We start from the raw sequence: 6,026 nt of genomic DNA on the forward strand, positions 1-6,026 counted from the left end.
TGTCACTATGGTTCTCAGCTTGGTTCCACCTGACTAAATTGCATTCTAGCCAGTCTGTCCACATTTCCAACCTGCTTCATGCCTCCATGTCTTTGTAAAGAAAGCCTAAAGAATATTTTATGTCTAAAAAGGATTCTATATACCCAGTATCCATAATTTTTCCTTCTACAATACTAAATAGCTGAAGTTATGTGTGCTCATATTTGGATTTTCCACTGTTTCATTGGTCTACGCATCTGCTTTTCTGCCATTACTATACTGTTTTTATTACTATGGATATGTAATTAATTAATTAATTAATCAATCTTTGAGAGATGGGGTTTCTATGTAGCTTAACTGCCCTGGAACATACTATGTAGACCAGGTTGGCCTCAAACAGTTCTACCTCTGTCTCCTGAGTGCAAGTGCTGGGATTAGAGATGTGTGCCACCTTTCCTAGCTTCCATAATCATTATACCTCTTGAATTCTGGAATGGTGATGGTAATCCAGCTAGCATTTTGGATTTTTTTTTTCCTCAAGGGTTAATTTGGTTACCTGATGTTCTTTGTAGTTCTAAGTAAATTTTAGAATATTCTTTTTAATTCTGTGGCTGTAACAAATTCGCAAATAGCTTTTGGTAGAATGGTCATCTTCACATTAATTCTACCAGTCCATGAGCACCTGATAGCTTCCCATTTTCTGGTGTCTTTCTTAGCCTCTTTGACCTGGACCAGTAGGTTCTTTTTCAGTGCCATGCTCATGAGAGGAAAGATCAGGGAGTAAGAAATGAAAAAGAAGATAAGAAGTTGTGGGAATTCGGTTAAACGCAAAAATTAACTGCCCCAGGACACATCCTGGGAGGAGGACATTCCTTAGTTAGAAGATACCTACTGGGTTAACATTCAGAGGATTAACTGCCCCAAGATATACCCCAGGAGGAGCACATTCCTTAGTTGCATGCCACCTACTGGATTAACAATCAGAGGAGGAAGGGAAAATTGGATTAACATTCCTCAGACCTGGGGGGTGGGGGTGGGGGACCCACCTGTGGGCAAGGAAGGCCCAGAGCACTTAGACAGACAAGGGAGGTCCTTGCCACCTCATTCCCCAAAGACCAATCAGTTTACTTTGTTTTTTTTTTGTTTTGTTTTTTTTGTTTTTTGTTTTTGTTTTTCAAGACAGGGTTTCTCTGTGTAGCCCTGGCTGTCCTGGAACTCACTCTGTAGACCAGGCTAGCCTTGAACTCTCGAACTCAGAGATCCGCCTGCCTCTGCCTCCCAAGTGCTGGGATTAAAGGCATGCGCCACCACTGCCCGGCTGACCAATCAGTTTAAAAGTTACACTGTTCTGCCAATCATATTGTGTCTAGTCACCGTTTCTCTATTCTACCCTTTAAACTTCTACCCTTTAAACTGTATAAAAACTATTCTTAGCTCCAACTCAGGGTTCTCTTCTTGCTGGCATGCGAGAAAACCCCAGTATACTGGAATCATTAAACTTCATGTTAATTGCAGCAAGTCTGGTGAGTTTCTGTGGGAGCAAGTCCCTTGGTTCTGGATCTTAGAATCCAACAAAGTCTTGAAATCAGGAGATCTTGCACAAACTGGAATCTCTTGCAAGCAAGTTTATTGAGAAATATAGTAACTTATGTACTGTTCCCATTGGGAAAATGGTGCAGTCATGAGAAAGTCATCACACAATGAGAGGACAGAAGGAAGCAAAGCAAGCAGTGGTATACAAAAGAAACACAGGGTATCTCAAGTGAATCATAGACAGAGATCTCAGTGGCCTTAGCACTGATAACTTCAGAGTCTTCTGGGGGAAAAGTCAGTTCCCAGAAAACTTAACTGCTTCATTACCTTTGATGCAGCCTAGTCTGGACCTTGGCAAGTCTGCTCCTGGCAAGGACACAGTATTATTGTTCTCTATGATCTTTCATCACGGCCTCTGAGAAATCCTTCTGTCAGCCTGGTTCCCAACACTTTTTCTTTAGAAACTTGAAGTTTCATTGCAGAGGTTTTTCATTTCCTTAATTAGGTTTAATCCATGTCTTAGAGTTTCCACTGCTGTGAAGAGACAGTTTCCATTGCTGTGAAAAGACACCATGACCAAGGCAATTCTTATAAGGACAACATTTAATTGGAGCTGGCTTACAGTTTCAGAGAGTCAATCCATTATCATCATGGTAGGAAGCATGGCATTCTGCAGCAGACATGGTGCAGAAAAAGCAACTGATCTTGATCCGAAGGCTGCCAGTGTTAGTATTCTGTCTAAACTCCACCTCCACAGTTACCTGGAAGCAGCCAGGTATGCTCCTCCCCACAGTTACCTGGCAACAGGCAAGTAGGCCTGCCCACTATAAAAGGGGCTGCCTGCCCCCTCCTCTCTCTTTTTTGCTCTTTCTTGTTCCTCTCGACCCCCTGCCTGCAGGTTGCCATCTCCCCTCCTCCCTTCCTGTGACCCGCGCAATCGTCTCGCCAGCAAGAACGCACGCGGACACCAGGATCCTTCTGCAGCAAGCGTTTATTGCGATATGAAGAGGAAGACCCCGGCCCCGAAAAGGCACTGCTTATATACACCCTGGAGCGGCGTATTCATTTCTGATTGGCTGCTTGCTCAGGAACGCATATTATGCCCCGGGATGGGCCGTGATTTGGCGCGCGTTCACCACTTGAACATGCGCAGTTCACCTGTAAACTTGGGAGAGCACCGGATGCCAGCGCCATCTTGTAATGGCGAATGCTGTCACCGCTCACCGCGGCTCTCTACAGCTTCCCTTCCCCCTCTCTCCATGTGCCCATGGCCAGTCTCTACTCCTCTACCTCTCTGCTCGCTCTCTCTCTCTCTCTCTCCTCTCTCTCTCCTCTTGCTCTCTCTCTCTCTCTCTCTTAGTAAACCTCCCCTCATGGAACTGTCTGGTCTGCTGTGATCTGTCCAAGCTGTGTGCGACAACCTTTCAGCCAGGAGGAGACTGTCTTCTTCAGGCAGCCAGGGGGAGGCTCTTTCTTCCACACTGGGCAGAGCCTGAACATAGGACCACAAATCCCACCCCCATAGTGGCACACTTCCTCCAACAAGGCCACACGTACTTCAATAAGGCCACACCTTCTAATAATGCCATTTGCCATGGGCCAAGCATATTCAAACCACTACAATCCTTGGTATTTTATTTTTTGGAAGCTGTTGTGAATAGGAACATGTGTTGGTGTTGGTATAGAATAACTATTTTTGTTTGTTTTGTTTTTGATAAGTTGTTTTTGTATTCTGCTACTTTTCTAACAATGTTTATCATTTTGTGAAACCAAAACAGGAAGGATATACCTTGCAGGTTAAGGGTTCTGTTTGCAGTAAAGACAGTTAAGAATAAGTTTCTGTGTGCCCTATGTAAGGTCTTGCAATTTAAGTTCTTTATTTGTAATTAAGTAGTTCTTGGTTTTGTTAAATCCTGTTAAAGAATTAAGTCTGACCTAGGTGGTGGTATGTAATGGCCTGTTCTGCTGCTCTGGTCCACAGGTCAGGGCCTAGCAAGAAAGAGAGTGGGGACAGAGACGTAAAGAATGGAGACAAGACAGGGAGTCTGATTTAGTCTCGCCTCAAGTCTCGCCTCAAGTCTCACCTTTATTGAAAGGAAATCATGGGTATATATAAGCACAAGCAGGGGAACGCAGCTGAAGACACTTTACCACGTGCACCCTGCAGCTGGGGGCAATAAACAACAAAACAAGATATGTAAGAAAAGCAAGATGTTTATCAGAGTGTGCTCAGCTGTTGTAGGCTGTTGAAAACAAGTCTCTTGTCAGGGTATATGGCTTGAGATGGCTGCAAAGATGATAGCCGCTTTCTGCTCAGAGTCGGCTCCCAACAGTGGTGGTACATGCCTTTAATCCAAGTGCTTGAGAGGCAAAGGCAAGTATATCTCTGTGCAGAGCTCTTAAGCCTGCTTCTAGAAATTTGGCAAGAATTTGACATTGAGCTACTAAGACAAGGAAGTAGACTCAAGATTAATACAGCTGAGGAATGTGTTCTTTGTATCTTGATGAGTCTTGTTAAGACCCTGAATACAGTAATCATGGGACCTTTGTTTATGCTTTGTTTGTTTCTTAACTACTTGTTTATGCCTTAGGACTGACCATATTCCTTGTATGTATTTAGAATGAACAAATCCATCTCAACCTCTGCACTGGCTGGAGTCATGTTATAATGTTGTCTAATTGTCTTTTTCTTTTCAATCCTCACTTCCTTCCTTGAGACCCTGTTTGGCTGACTGAGCTGGCTTGGTCAAATGGGGCTCAAGTATGAGGGATACAGTGAAAGATACTGCATGAAAGGATGTGCAGGCAAAGGAAAATTTGGGCCAGTGATGAATAACTCTGTAAAATGGGTCAAGGTAATGGTAGTATTCTTCTTTTTTTTTTTTTAAAGATTATTTGATGTTTTCTTTTTTTAACAAACTTTTTTTTTTTTTAAGATTTATTTATTTATTTCATGTATGTGAGTACACTGTCGCTGTCTTCAGACACACCAGAAGAGGGCATCGGATCCAATTACAGATGGTTGTGAGCTATCATGTGGTTGCTGGGAATTGAACTCAGGACCTCTGGAAGAGCAGTCAGTGCTCTTAACCACTGAGCCATCTCACCAGCCCAGTATTCTTCTTTTTGTATGTGTTTAGAGTTATGCTAAGATCTAAAGGATCGAAGATAATTCTCATAGATGCCTTTAGTCTTTGGACCCTGATTAGAGATAGTTTAGACCCTGGACTTGAAAGAGAGAGTAGGTTTCAGAAAAGCAGTTCTTTCCCCTGTCTGGGATACTTTGGCGAAAGAAAAGGAAAATAAAGCAAGCTGTTCAAGAGATCTCCTAGGGATAGGAGGAGGTCAGAAGACATCCTACTTCTTCTTTGGCTCCTACTGGAGGAATGCTTAGTTATGGATCTGGGTCTTTTAGGTAGAAGGATATCTGGGTCTCTTTGGTGGCGAATCTAGTTCTCTTCCCTGTCTGTATATTGTCTGTCCTTGGCAAACCAATCTGTCCATTGTGTTTGCGTTTTTGTTTCATTTCTTGGTTGTTACTCTGTGTTTCATGTTCAAAGGAAAAAAAATGGTTAAAACTTTATCTGCTGGCCATTTACCCCTTGATTTAGTTTTAACTAATTTAAGGAAAAAAAAAAAAAAAGAGTCCCTGTACCTGTAGCTAGGAGTCTAGGACAGCTGAAGAAGCCTTTCCAGGGGCTGATTGTCTGTAGAAGCAACATGTAAAGAGGCCAACAGCTTCTAGGCTTCTCCGGATAGGAAGCTGATGGCTGTTTTCCCTAGAAAAATCTCTGTGACTGTGTTTATTAGGTTCATCAGGTGACAAGGTATGTCTCCCTTGAAATTACAGCTAGAAAAAAGTAAAAAAAAAAAAAAATTGCCTAGCCTTAGTAAGAAATAAATAAGTAAATAAATAAGTAAATAAGTAAGTAGCCACTTCATTTTTGTTTCTGACTGGTCTTAAATGTACAAATATGCTCTACATATCCTGGTAATAGATTATTGGCTTAGAAGTTTTTGGATATGGTTAAGAATTTGCAATATTGGTATCAGAAAGTTAGCTTAAAACTGGTAACTCAGGGGTGGAGTCATTATAGACAACAACACATGGGAAACAGGTCTCTAAAGACACCACTAAATTGAGATAATATTTTACGTAATTCTTGTCCTAGAAACCAGACTTAGTTGGGCAGTGGTGGTGCATGCCTTTAATCCCAGCACTTGGGAGGCAGAGGCAGGTGGATTTCTGAGTTCGAGGCCAGCCTGGTCTACAGATTGAGTTCCAGGACAGCCAGGGCTACACAGAGAAACCCTGTCGTGAAACCCCCCGCCCCCAAAAAAGAAACCAGACTTATAAAAGATAGGGTTTTAAACAATGTCTCTTCAATGAGGTATTAAAAGCTGCACCATCATGCATTCATATATAAGAATATAAGAACTGGCAACCAAACTTTGTAACAAGAAAGTAATGAACTTGGTATTGATTTTAGAGAGAATGGATTGTTTACACTGTT

This window comes from Grammomys surdaster, unplaced genomic scaffold (assembly GCF_004785775.1).
Source record: "Grammomys surdaster isolate TR1022 unplaced genomic scaffold, NIH_TR_1.0 334, whole genome shotgun sequence".
In the NCBI taxonomy this organism is placed as follows: Eukaryota; Metazoa; Chordata; class Mammalia; order Rodentia; family Muridae; genus Grammomys; species Grammomys surdaster.